Source organism: Saccopteryx leptura, chromosome 3 (genome assembly GCF_036850995.1).
Source record: "Saccopteryx leptura isolate mSacLep1 chromosome 3, mSacLep1_pri_phased_curated, whole genome shotgun sequence".
Lineage (NCBI taxonomy): Eukaryota > Metazoa > Chordata > Mammalia > Chiroptera > Emballonuridae > Saccopteryx > Saccopteryx leptura.
The window spans coordinates 179,593,981-179,609,584 of record NC_089505.1 but is presented as its reverse complement, the minus strand read 5'-3'; positions in this window follow the sequence as shown (position 1 = coordinate 179,609,584).

Below are 15,604 nucleotides of genomic sequence, written 5' to 3'. Positions count from 1 at the left end.
TTTGTGGGTCCATAACCCTCACCCCTTTTTTTCTTTTTTTTTCTTTTGCCCCTTTATTACTTTTCCCCAATTCAGGCCCTCCATCACAGGCATTGTTTGTTCTATTTAATACAATATAATTCACAGTTCACCACAAAATTTTCTCAAGAAAGAGGGGAGAGAAGAAGAGAGGAAAAAAGGAGGAGGGGGAATAATTTCTTTTTTTTTAATTTTTATTTCATTTTATTTTTCTTTATTTCATTATTAATTTTTTTTAAAAAACACAACTTTTTTGGATTTTTTATTTTTTTAACTCTTTATTCTTTATTAAATCTCATTAATACTATCAACAAAACCACCCTCAGATGCCATTAAGGAAGAGAAAATTGAATATCATGGATACAAAAGAAAGAGAGGTAACACAGATAGATGAGGAAAAATCTATGGAGAAAAAATTTAATACATTGGAAACCTTGGAGCTAAATGACAGAGAATACAAGATAGAAATCCTAAAAATACTCAGAGATATACAAGAAAACACAGAAAGGCAATTTAGGGAGCTCAGAAAACAACTCAATGAACACAAAGAATATATTTCCAAGGAAATTGAAACTATAAAAACAAATCAAACAGAGATGAAAAACTCAATTCACAAGCTGAAAAACGAGGTAACAAGCTTAGCTAATAGAACAGGCTAGATAGAAGAGAGGATTAGTGAAATAGAAGACAAGCAACTTGAGGCACAACAGAGAGAAGAAGAAAGAGACTCAAAAATTAAAAAAATGAGATAGCCCTACAAGAATTATCTGACTCCGTCAAAAAGAATAACATAAGAATAATAGGTATATCAGAGGGAGAAGAGAGAGAAAATGGAATGGAGAACATACTCAAACAAATAATAGATGAGAACTTCCCAAGCCTGTGGAAAGAACTAAAGCCTCAAGTTCAAGAAGCAAACAGAACTCCAAGTTTTCTTAACCCCAACAAACCTACTCCAAGGCACATCATAATGATATTGACACAAACCAACGGCAAACAAAAAATTCTCAAGGCAGCCATGGAAAATAAGAATACAACATATAAAGGAAGGCGCATTAGATTATCATCAGATTTCTCAGCAGAAACTCTACAAGCTAGAAGAGAGTGGACACCAATATTTAAAGTCCTGAAAGAGAGGAACTTTCAGCCATGAATACTATACCCATCAAAGCTATCCTTCAAATATGAAGGAGAAATATAAACATTCACAGATACAGAAAAGATGAGGGAATTTATCATCAGAAAACCCCCACTAAAGGAATTACTAAAGGGGGTTCTCCAATCAGATACAAAGAACAACAAAAAAAATAAATCCACAAGTAAAAGCTCCAAGAAGAACACAATAAAACCAAATTTAAACTGTGACAACAACAAAAAGAAAGGGGGGAGAGGATGGAGATTAACAGTAGCAAAGGAGGATGGAGTGCAAAAGTACTCACAAAATAGTGCGCTACAATGAACAGGGTAGGAACCCTGTTCAGTACTTAAAGGTAACCACCATTGAAAAAACCACCACAGAAGCACATGATTTAAAAAAGATAGCAACAGAGGAAAGATGTATGGAATACGACCAAATAAAAACAAAAGATAGAAAAACGAAAGAGAAGGATCAAACAAGACACAAAACTAACAGAAAGCAATCTATAAAATGGCAATAGGGAACTCACAAGTGTCAATAATTACACTAAATGTAAATGGATTAAACTCACCAATAAAAAGGCACAGAGTAGCAGAATGGATTAAAAAAAAAATCCAACTGTATGCTGCCTACAGGAAACTCATCTAAGCAACAAGGATAAAAACAAATTCAAAGTGAAAGGCTAGAAAACAATACTCCAAGCAAATAACATCCAAAAAAAAGCAGGCAGAGCAATACTCATATCTGATAATGCTGACTACAAGACAGCAAAAGTACTCAGAGACAAAAATGGCCTTTTCACAATGGCTAAAGGGACACTGAATCAAGAAGACATAACAATTCTTAATATATATGCACCAAACCAAGGAGCACCAAAATATATAAGACAGCTACTTATTGACCTTAAAACAAAAACTGACAAAAATACAATCATACTTGGAGACCTCAATACACTGCTGACGGCTCTAGATCGGTCATCCAAACAGAGAATCAACAAAGATATAGTGGTCTTAAACAAAACACTAGAGCACCTGGATATGATAGACATCTACAGGACATTTCATCCCAAAGTGACTGAGTATACATTTTTCTCCAGTGTACATGGATCATTCTCAAGAATTGACCATATGTTGGGCCACAAAAACAACATCAGCAAATTCAGAAAAATCGAAGTTGTACCAAGCATATTTTCTGATCATAAAGCCTGGAAACTAGAATTCAACTGCAAAAAAGAGGAAAAAAATCCCACAAAAATGTGGAAACTAAACAATATACTTTTAAAAAATGAATAGGTCAAAGAAGAAATAAGTGCAGAGATCAAAAGATATATACAGACTAATGCAAATGACAATACGACATATCAGAATCTATGGGATGGAGCAAAAGCAGTGATAAGAGGGAAGTTCATATCACTTCAGGCATATATGAACAAACAAGAGAGAGCCCAAGTGAACCACTTAACTTCCCACCTTAAGGAACTAGACAAAGAAGAACAAAGACAACCCAAAACCAGCCGAAGAAAGGAGATAATAAAAATCAGAGCAGAAATAAATGAAATAGAGAACAGTAAAACTATAGAAAAAATTAATAGAACAAAGAGCTTGTTCTTTGAAAAGATAAACAAAATTGACAAACCCTTGGCAAGACTTACCAAGGAAAAAAGAGAAAGAACTCATATAAACAAAATCCAAAATGAAAGAGGAGAAATCACCATGGACACCGTAGATATACAAAGAATTATTGTAGAATACTATGAAAAACTTTATGCCACTAAATTCAATAATCTAGAAGAAATGGATAAATTCCTAGAACAATACAACCTTCCTAGACTGAGTCAAGAAGAAGCAGAAAGCCTAAACAGACCTATTAGTAGAGATGAAATAGAAAAAACCATTAAAAACCTCCCCAAAAATAAAAGTCCAGGCCCTGACAGCTATACCAGCAAATTTTATCAAACATTCAAAGAAGACTTGGTTCCTATTCTACTCAAAGTCTTCCAAAAAATTGAAGAAGAAGCAATACTTCCAAACACATTTTATGAGGCCAACATAACCCTCATACGAAAACCAGGCAAGGATGGCACAAAAAAAGAAAACTACAGACCAATATCTCTAATGAATACAGATGCTAAAATACTTAACAAAATACTTAGCAAATCGAATACAACAACATATTAAAAAAATAATACATCATGATCAAGTGGGATTCATCCCAGAATCTTAAGGATGGTTCAACATACGTAAAACGGTTAACATAATACACCATATCAACAAAACAAAGAATAAAAACCACATGATCTTATCAATAGACGCAGAAAAGGCTTTTGATAAAATACAACACAATTTTATGTTTAAGACTCTCAACAAAATGGGTATAGAAGGAAAATATCTCAGCATGATAAAGGCCATATATGATAAACCACCAGCTAACATCATATTAAATGGCACTAAACTGAAGGCTTTCCCCCTTAAATCAGGAACGAGACAGGGTTGTCCACTCTCTCCACTCTTATTTAATGTGGTACTAGAGGTTCTAGCCAGAGCAATCAGACAAGACAAAGAAATAAAAGGCATCCATATCGGAAAAGAAGAAGTAAAGATATCACTTTTTGCAGATGATATGATCCTATACATCGAAAACCCCAAAGAATCCACAAAAAGACTACTAGAAACAATAAGCCAATACAGTAAGGTCGCAGGATACAAAATTAACATACAGAAGTCAATAACCTTTCTATATGCCAACAATGAAACAACTGAGAACGAACTCAAAAGAATAATCCCCTTCACAATTGCAACAAAAAAAATAAAATACTTAGAAATAAACATAACAAAGAATGTAAAGGACTTATATAATGAAAACTATAAACCATTGTTAAGGGAAATCGAAAAAGATATAATGAGATGGAAGAATATTCCTTGTTCTTGGTTAGGAAGAATAAATATAATCAAGATGGCCATATTACCCAAAGCAATATACAAATTTAATGCAATTCCCATCAAAATTCCAATGACATTTTTTAAAGAAATAGAGCAAAAAATCACCAGATTTATATGGAAGTATAAAAAACCCTGAATAGCCAAAGCAATTCTAAAGAAAAAGAATGAAGCTGGGGGCATTACAATACCTGACTTCAAACTATATTATAGGGCCACGACAATCAAAACAGCATGGTATTGGCAGAAAAGTAGACACTCAGATCAATGGAACAGAATAGAAAGTCCAGAAATAAAACCACGTATATATATAGTCAAATAATTTTTGATAAAGGGGACAAGAACACACAATGGAGAAAAGAAATAAATGGTGCTGGGAAAACTGGAAAGCCACATGCAAAAGAATGAACCTGGACTACAGTTTGTCCCCCTGTACTAAAATTAACTCAAAATGGATCAAAGATCTAAACATAAGACCTGAAACAATAAAGTACATAGAAGAAGACATAGGTACTAAACTCATGGACCTGGGTTTTAAAGAGCATTTTATGAATTTGACTCCACAGGCAAGAGAAGTGAAGGCAAAAATTAATGAATGGGACTACATCAGACTAAGAAGTTTTTGCTCAGCAAGAGAAACTGATAACAAAATAAACAGAAAGCCAACTAAATGGGAAATGATATTTTTAAACAACAGCTCAGATAAGGACTTAATATCCAAAATATACAAAGAACTCATAAAACTCAACAGCAAACAAACAAACAATCCAATAAAAAAATGGGAAGAGGACATGAACAGACACTTCTCCCAGGAAGAAGTACAAATGGCCAACAGATATATGAAAAGATGCTCATCTTCTTTAGTTATTAGAGAAATGCAAATCAAAACTGCAATGAGATACCACCTCACACCTGTTCGATTAGCTATTATTAACAAGACAGGTAATAGCAAATATTGGAGAGGATGTGGAGAAAAAGGAACCCTCATATGCTGTTGTTGGGAATGTGAAGTAGTACAACCATTATGGAAGAAAGTATGGTGGTTCCTCAAAACACTGAAAATAGAACTACCTTAAGACCCAGCAATCCCTCTACTGGGTATATACCCCCAAAACTTGAAAACATTGGTACGTAAAGATACATGCACCTTCATGTTCATCGCAGCATTATTCATAGTGGCCAAGACATAGAGACAACCAATGTATTCTTTGATAGAGAATTAGATAAAGAAGATGTGGCATATATATATGTACTTTCTTTAATTTCTTACTTTAAGTTTTTATATATTATATATAATGGAATACTACTCAGCCATAAGAAATGATGACTTATTTCCACTTATGACAGTATAGGTGGACCATAAGAGCATTATATTAAGTGAAGTAAGTAAATCAGAAAAAGCTAAAAACTATATGATTTCGCACATAAGTGGGATATAAAACTGGTTGCATTTTTAAACATCAGTAATAAACTACCAGAAAGGGAAACTAAAAAAAACCCATTTGCAATTTCCTCAAAACACACACACGCACATGCAAAACCTTGGAATAAATTTAACCAAGGGTATAAAAGATCTGTACTCAGAAAATTATAAGACACTGGAGAAAGAAATTAAAGAAGATACAAATAAGTGGAAGCATGGCTTCCATTTATTATATAGCCATTCATGAATGGAAGGAATTAACAACAGTAAAATATTTATACTATTCAAAGCAATCTATAGATTTAAAACAATTTAATCAAGACACCAATGGTGTATTTCACAGAACTAGAACAAATATTTCAAAAATGTATATGGAACAAACAAAGACCCCAAGGAGCTACAGAAGTCTTGAGAAAGGAGAACAAAGTTGGAGGAATCATGCTACATTATATCAAACTGTATTACAAGGCCATAGTAATCAAAACAGTATGGTAGTGCATAAAATGAGATGTATAGCCCAATGGAACAGAATAGAGAGCCCAGAAATAAACCCACACCTTTATGGTTAATTAATATTTGACAAAGGAGGCAAAAATATACAGTGGGGTAAAGATAATCTACTCAATAAACAGTGTTTTTTTGCACAGATATGTGCAAAAAAATAAAACTACATTACCTCCTTATGCATATAAAATAAACTCAAAGTAGGTTAAAAAATTAAATGTTAAACTCAAAACTATAAAAATTTTATAAGGAGAGACAAGATGGCGCTGGAGTCGGCGGACGTACCAACATCTACCTCCCAGAACCAAAGTGGATTACAAACTAATTTTATGAACTATCATCTGGAAAAACCAACTTTGGACTAAACTAAGAGGACTCTTCAACCAAGGAATGCTGAAGAAGCCACACAGAGACTGGTAGGAAAAGCGGAAACGGGGAAACGCGGAGAGGGCTGCCCAGCTCCCAGGAGCGAGCAGCAGCAGGGAGAGACTCGTGTGGCGGAAAGTGAGTTTAGCCGAGGGGGAAGGGTCCTGAGCCCCAGGAACAAAGCCCCAGCCTGCAGCCCCAGAGCCCAGAAGAGGTGTAAGGACAGTATTTAGCTGGAAACAAGTCGGGATACTGTTTTTGAGAAAGAGTCTGATTTCTCAGACCCAAGATCCTTCTTAAAGGGAGCGCGCAGAACATCTCTCATAACCACCCACCTGGGGCTCCTGGGGATGGGGGGAGAGAGTTGAGGACCAGAGTAACAGGAAGAGAGTATAATCTAGGAGGCACAGGGAGAAGCATTTTGGGAGATAGCCACTCTAACCCCTGGGACGAGTCACTCCCCAAAGGTGAAGGGACCATTTTCCCCAGAAACAGCAATACCAGCAAAGGGAAGCAGGAGAGCAGCCAAACAAGCTCCCCCGCGGCATTCAGAGCAGAGTTGCATAGAAGGAGGGAGCTTTTGGGTCTACAGTAGTGAGTCTTAGGGTCTGAGCTGCAACGCCCCCACCCACGTGGCTGAGGGCACACCGGAGAGCGGGCGGCAGCGGGAGACAAAAGCGTGGTTCTGCTGGCAGGGGCGGAAGCCGGCTGGCCACCACTCGGCTCAGGTGTGAGCTCAAACTTGCCCGGCTGGGGAGAGGGGGGCGTGCAAAAGCGGTCAAGCTCAGCTGCCGGCAGCCTGTAATCCAGCATGCGGGGAAAAGGGCGGGAACCCCAGAAAGGGTGGAGACCAGCCCCTGAACAAGGGCAGAGGAGCACAGCCTTGCCCTGCCCGTGCAACCCAGGCTTGCAGTCAGACTTGGTAGCGAGCTCCTCCCACGGGGGTGGAGCCAAAAGCCCAGAAGAGGCGGAGTTCTGCTACTGAGCTGAGCTTGGGAACGCAGTCCTGCCTGGAGGTAGAGCCAAGGCTAGCAGCCGTTCCTTGAGTGGGCTCCTCCTGCAAGGGCAGGGTGAAAGCCCAGAAACAGGTGGAGACCCACAGCTGAGCAAAGGTGCTCACCAGTGCCCTGAGGACCGAGCATAATGTCACACACGGGGGCAGGGCAAAGGCCAAGGCCACCAACGCTTGTGCACCCAAGCACATAATCACAGCCACTCCCGTGAAGAGAAAATGTGGAGGCAGAGAAATACAACACAAATAAACAAAGAGAAATCCCCAGAAAAGGACCTAAGTGAATCAGATATAACCAAATTACCAGATGCAGAGTTTAAAATAACGATTGTTAGGATGCTCAAAGATATCAGAACAACCATAAATGGCCATTACAAAAACCTAAATAAAGAGATAACAAATATAAAAAAGGACATTGAAATAATAAAAAAGAATCAGTCAGAAATGACAAATACAATATCTGAAATAAAGAATACAATGGAAGGAATTAAAAGCAGGATGGATGAAGCAGAGAATCGAATCAGTGAATTAGAGGACACGATAAATAAAGGCATGGAAGCAGAGCAGAAAAAAGAAAAGAGACTCAAAAAGTCTGAGGACCCTCTAAGAAAGCTCTGTGACAACATGAAGAGAAATAACATTCGCATCACAGGGGTTCCTGAAGAAGAAGCGAAAGAACAAGAAATAGAGACTTTGTTCAAACATATTATAGCGGAAAACTTCCCCCAATTAAGGCAGGAAAACATTACACATGTTCAGGAAGCACAGAGAACTCCATTAAGGAGAAACCCAAAGAAACCAACACCAAGACACATCATAATTAAAGTACCAAAGCTAAATGATAAAGAGAAAATATTAAAAGCTGCTAGAGAATAAAAGACTATCACCTACAAAGGAGCCCCCATAAGGATGACTTCTGACTTCTCAACAGATACACTTGAGGCCAGAAGGGAATGACAAGAAATATTCAAAGTAATGCAGAACAAGAACCTACAACCAAGACTACTTTATCCAGCAGGGCTATCATTTAAAATGGAAGGTGAAATAAAAAGCTTTACAGACAAAAAAAAAAAAACTCAAGGAATTCACTGCAACCAAACCACAGCTGCAAGAAATGCTTTGATCTGTTGTAAACAGATCAAAGGAAAAAAAGAATATAGCAAAAGAGAAATACAGTTTCAAAGAAAAAAAATGGCAATAAACAATTACATATCAGTAATAACCTTAAATGTTAATGGATTAAATGATCCGATCAAGAGACATAGGGTAGCTGCATGGATAAGAAAACAGGACCCATACATATGCTGTCTACAAGAGACACACCTTAAATCAAAAGATGCACACAGGCAGAAGATAAAAGGATGGAAAAAAATATTTCACGCAAATGGAAATGAAAAAAAAAAAGCTGGGGTAGCAATACTTATATCAGACAAAATGGACTTTAAAACCAAGACCATAGTTAGAGATAAAGAAGGTCACTACATAATGATAAAGGGAGCAATCCAAAAGGAAGATATAATCATTATAAATATCTACGCATCTAATATAGGAGCACCTAAATATATAAAGCAGACTTTGATGGACTTAAAGGGCGAGATCAACAGCAATACTATAATAGTAGGGGATTTCAATACCCCATTAACATCATTAGATAGATCCTCAAGAAAGAAAATCAACAAAGAAACAGCAGACTTAAAGGACATATTAGATCATCTCGATTTAATAGATATCTTCAGAACCTTTCACCCTAAAGCAGCAGAATATACATTCTTTTCAAGCGCTCATGGTACATTCTCTAGAATAGACCACATGTTAGGGCACAAAAGCGGTCTCAACAAATTTAAGAAGATTGAAATCATATCAAGCACTTTCTCTGATTACAAGGGCATTAAACTAGAAATCAACCACAATAGAAAAATGGAAAAGCTTTCAAACACTTGGAAACTAAATAGCACGTAATTAAATAATGAATGGGTTAACATTGAGATCAAAGAAGAAATTAGAAAATTCCTAGAAACAAATGATAATGAGCATACATCAACTCAAAATTTCTGGGACACAGCAAAAGCAGTCCTGAGAGAGAAGTTTATAGCATTACAGGCACACCTCAAGAAGCTAGAAAAAGCTCAAATAAACAACTTAACCCTGCATCTAAAAGGACTAGAAAAAGAACAGCAAGTAAAGCCCAGAGCTAGTAGAAGGAAGGAAATAATAAAGATCAGAGCAGAAATAAATGACACAGAGGCTAAAGAAACTTTACAGAGGATGAATGAAACCAGGAGCTGGTTCTTTGAAAAGGTAAACAAGATCGATGAACCTTTAACGAGACTCACCAAGAAAAAAAGAGAGAGGACTCAAATAAATAAAATTAGAAACGAGAATGGAGAAATAACAACTGACACAACAGAAATACAAAATATTGTAAGAAAATACTATGAAGAACTGTATGCCAAAAAACTAGACAACCTAAATGAAATGGACAAATTCCTTTAATCAGGTAATCTTCCAAAAATCAATCTGGAAAAATCAGAAAACCTAAACAGACCAATTAGAACAAATGAAATTCAAACAGCTATCAAAAAATCCCAAAAAAGAAAAGTCCTGGGCCTGATGGCTTCACAAGTGAATTCTACCAAATATTCAAAGAAGAACTAACTCCTATCCTTCTCAAGCTATTTCAAAAAATTCAAGAGGAAAAAGACTTCCAAACTCCTTTTATGAGGCGAGCATAATTCTGATTCCAAAACCAGGCAAAGACAACACAAAGAAAGAAAATTATAGGCCAATATCCCTGATGAACTTAGATGCAAAAATCCTCAACAAAATATTAGCAAACTGGATCCAGCAATATATGAAAAAAATCATACACCATGATCAAGTGGGATTTATTCTTGGGAGGCAAGGCTGGTACAATATTCGCAAATCAATCAATGTGATTCATCACAGAAGCAAAAGAAAGGAGAAAAACCACATGATAATTTCAATAGATGCAGAAAAAGCATTTGATAAAGTCCAGCACCCATTCATGATCAAAACTCTCAGCAAAGTGGGAATACAGGGAACATACCTCAACATTATAAAGGCCATCTATGAGAAACCCACAGCCAACATCATACTCAATGGGCAGAAATTAAAAGCAATCCCCTTAAGATCAGGAACAAGGCAGGGGTGCCCCCTTTCACCACTCTTATTCAACATAGTTCTGGAAGTCCTAGCCACAGCAATCAGACAAGAAAAAGAAATAAAAGGCATCCGAATGGGAAAAGATGAAATAAAACTATCATTATTTGCAGATGATATGATATTGTATATAGAAAACCCTAAAGTCTCAGTCAAAAAACTACTAGAACTGATAAATCAATTCGGCAAGGTGGCAGGATATAAAGTCAATACACAGAAATCAGAGGCATTTTTATACACTAATAATGAACTGTCAGAAAAAGAAATCATGGAATCAATCCCCTTTACCATTGCAACCAAAAAAATAAAGTACCTAGGAATAAATCTAACCAAGGAGATTAAAGACTTCTACTCGGAAAATTATAAAACATTGATAAAGGAAATCAGGGAAGATACGAATAAGTGGAGGCATATACCGTGCTCATGGTTAGGAAGAATAAACATCATTAAGATGTCTATATTACCCAAAGCAATTTATAAATTCAATGCAATACCGATTAAAATACCGATGACTTACTTCAAAGATATAGAACACATATTCCAAAAATTTATATGGAACCAAAAGAGAACACGAATAGCCTCAGAAATCTTGAAAAGGAAGAATAAAGTGAGAGGTATCACACTTCTGGATATCAAGTTATATTATAAGGCCATTGTACTCAAAACAGCCTGGTAGTGGCATAAGAACAGGCACATAGATCAATAGAACAGAACAGAGAACCCAGAAATAAACCCACAGTTCTATGGACAACTGATATTTGACAAAGGGGGTAAGGAAATACAATGGAGTAAAGACAGCCTCTTTAACAAATGGTGTTGGGAAAATTGGACAGCTACCTGCAAAAAAATGAAACTAGACCACCAACTTACACCACTCACAAAAATAAACTCAAAATGGATAAAAGACTTAAATGTAAGCCGTGAAACCATAAGCATCTTAGAAGAAAACATAGGCAGTAAGCTCTCTGACATCTGTCGCAGCAATATATTTGCTGATTTGTCTCCATAGGCAAGTGAAATAAAAGACAGGATAAACAAATGGGACTTTATCAAACTAAAAAGCTTCTGCACAGCTAAAGACAATAAGAACAGAATAAAAAGACAAACTACACATTGGGAGAATATATTTCACATTGCGTCTGATAAAGGGTTAAGAACCAAAATTTATAAAGAACTTGTAAAACTTAATACCAGGAAGACAAACAATCCAATCCAAAAATGGGCAAAAGAAATGAATAGACACTTCTCCAAAGAGGACACACAGATGGCCAATAGGCATATGAAAAAATGTTCAACATCACTAATGATTAGAGAAATGCAAATTCAAACCACAGTGAGATATCACCTCACACTAGTCAGAATGGCGCTCATCAATAAAACAACACAGAATAAGTGCTGGCGAGGATGTGGAGAACAGAGAACCCTCCTGCAGTGCTGGTGGGAATGCAGACTGGTGCAGCCACTGTGGAAAACAGTATGGAGATTTCTCAAGAAATTAAAAATCGAACTGCCTTTTGACCCAGCTATACCACTGTTAGGAATATACCCCAAGAACACCATAGCATTGTTTGAAAAGAAGAAATGCACCCCCATGTTTATGGCAGCATTGTTCACAATAGCAAAGATTTGGAAACAGCCCAAGTGTCCATCAGAGGACGAGTGGATTAAAAAGCTTTGGTATATATATATTATGGAATACTACTCAGCCATAAGAAATGATGACATAGGATCTTTTACAACAACATGGATGGGCCTTGATAACATTATACTGAGTGAAAGAAGTAAATCAGAAAAAACTAAGAACTATATGATTCCATACATAGGTGGGACATAAAGATGAGACTCAGACATGGATAACAGTGTTGGGGGTACAGGGTGGGGGAAGAGAGGGAGAGGGTTGGGGGAGGGGAGGGGCACAAAGATCATGGCTTTTCAGCATTTGCCATATTCCCCCCTTAATCTATAGACAGACAGCAAATATTTACTTATGGTGTTTCTACTATAAAGACTGCTGTCTTAGGGACAAATGCTGATGAACTATTTCAGCAGTTCCTCCTTCTTCAAAGACTTATATGTAAACATAGAGCTCCATGTTTCATAGGACATACTGAAGCTCACTCCATGCTCCCTGGAGCTTTAACACAAGGGAATGCCCTTTTTTGGGGGGGTTGTATTTTTTCTTTTATTTATTTATTTTTTATATTTTTCTGAGGATGGAAATGGGGAGACAGTCAGACAGACTCCCGCATGCGCCTGACTGGGATCCACCTGGCATGCCTACCGGGGGGAATGCTCTGCCCATCTGGGGAGTTGCTCTGTTACAACCAGAGCCATTCTAGCGACTGGGGTGGAGTCCATGGGGCCATCCTTAGTGCCTGGGGTGACTTTGCTCTGGTGCGGCCTTGGCTGTGGGAGGGGAAGTGAGAGACGGAGAGGAGGGAGAGGGGGAAGGGTGGAGAAGTAGATGGGCGCTTCTCCTGTGTGCTCTGGCCAGGAATCGAACCCGGAAATCCTGCACACCAGGCCATTGATTCCTACGGGTCTACCATATCATGCTTTTTACTTAAAAAAAAAAAAATTAATTTTTACATTTCTTTTGAAGGATGATGAACAGGAGACACCAAATCTTTTTCGCCTGCAAACTACTACCTTTTTTATAAGATCCAGCTAATAACACTGTTTTGTCTTTTTCCAAATAGCTCCAGATATATGGAAAAGATTTATATAAGGCGGATGGGGATCCTCAAACCCCTCAGCGAGATCTTCTGAGCATGGCTTTTAAGATACCTAGAGGCAGAAAAAGCCCAATAGATATCAGGGGAACTACCAGCTTCTAGGATATGCCCTTAAAGGCTCCAACGCCCCAAAGGGGTCTCATAGGATGCCATCTGGGTCCTGCTTCAATAGTGGAAAGGAAGGTCATTGAGCTAAAGCCTACCAGGCTTACATGCCTCTGCTGTGAGGAAACAGGGACACTGGAAGGTAGGCTTCCCCCTCGCTTCGCTAAGGGAGGGTTCAGTCTCTTCCAGCCCTGCTCCAGCCACCTATGACCTAACCTTGCCTGGAAAGCTGGGGTTTGCCACTGAAGGCTGAAGGTGCCCAGGGCCATCAGCCCCATCTATGTCACTGTGGGCAAGCCTAGAGTATTTCTTCCAAGAAGCAGGTAAACTGATCTCATTTGCACAAGGGCCACTTAACTATGTTTTGACTGAATAGTCAGGTTTTTTATTCTTCCCTCAAAGATCTCTGTTGTGGGTGTTGATAGTCCTATTTTCTGCTGCTTTGCTTAATATATAGTGTTTCCTTTATCCCTCCTACCTCAATGTCCCACTCATATTTCAGGCTGGGACCTACTCCTAATTTAGAGCTCTCTTTCCCCCCTTTGCCAACTTGTATTATGAATTTACCTTTGCCACCCAGCTTAGTGTAGCCCAAGGTCCTCCTTACCATGCCACAGTCGCAGAGCTCCAGGGAAAAGCAACATGGTCTCAACTCTCCAGGCAGAGGAGAACAGAAGCTTTATATTCAAGCATGCTGCAAATGGCTTTTCCAGTCTATCTGAATCATTACCAGCTAGAAGCAGCGGTCATTGGGACTTGGACATGAGCTACAAAGTATAGAATGGTGACAACAATTCCAGTGCCATGTGGACTTTTCCTGTGTGAACTTTTCCTGGACTCCTGCTCCCTGTGACAGCTCCTAACAGACTGAACTGTGGTTGGGTTGCATTTTTCAGGGATTTGGCATGGTGATGGGGCCAATTTGGACTTGGTGAACATGTTAAGGACACTACTCTTTTATGGTTTCTTGCTGTATTGGCCAAGAGTTTGCTTAAAGGCTTTTAATCACTGTAAAAAAAATAGAAGACTGGATAAAGAAGATGGGGCACATATACACCATAATATACTATTCAGCTAGAAGAAATGATGACATCGGATCACTTTCAGCAGAATGGTGGAACCTTGATAACATTATGCGGAGTGAAATAAGCGAATAAGAAAAAAACAAGAACTGCAGGATTCCATACATTGGTGGGACATAAAAGCGAGACTAAGAGACATGGACAGGAGTGTGGTGGTTACGGGGGGTGGGAGGAGGGAAAGGGGGAGAGGGGGAAGGGGAGGGGGAGGGGTACAAAGAAAACTGGATAGAGGGTGACGGAGGACGATCTCTCTTTGGGTAATGGGTATGCAACAGAACTAAATGACAAGATAACCTGGAAATGTTTTCTTTGAATGTATGTACCCTGATTTATTGATGTCACCCCATTAAAATAAAAATTTATGTATAAAAAAAATTTTTTATAAGAACACATAGGCAGTATAATCTCTGACATATTGCATAGCAATATTTTTTATAAGTTTCCTAAGCAAGGGAAAAGGGGGGGACAACTCAAACTAAAAGGTTTTTGTACAGAAAAAAAACTATGAAGAAAATGAAAAGAGAACCCACTGAATGAGAGAACATATTTGCCACTGATATATCTGAATAGAGGTTAATATCCAACATTTATAAAAACTTTTATAACTCAATACCAAAAAAAACAAGCAATCCGATAAAAAAAATGGCAAAAGACCTGAATAAACACTTTCCAAAGAGGACATACAGATGGCCAATAGACATATGAAAAGATGCTCAAAGTCACTGATCAATAGAGAAATGCAAATTAAAATCACAATGAGGTATCACATCATGCCTTTCAGAATGGCTGTCATCAGTAAGTCAACAAACTGCAAGTTTTGGCAATGGTGCGTTGCGGGGAGCGGGGAACTCTCATGCTCTGTTGGTGGGAATGCAGACTGGTGCAGCCTCTGTGGAAACAGTATGGAGTTCCTCCAAAGATTTATAATGACACTGCCTTATGACCCAGTGATCCCACTTCTGGAAATATATCTGAAGAAACTTGAATCACTATTCAAAAGAATATATGCACCCCTGTGTTCATTGAAACATTATTTACAATAGCCAAGATTTGGAAGCAGCCCAAGTGCCCATCAGTAGATGAGTGGATAAATGTACTGTTCATT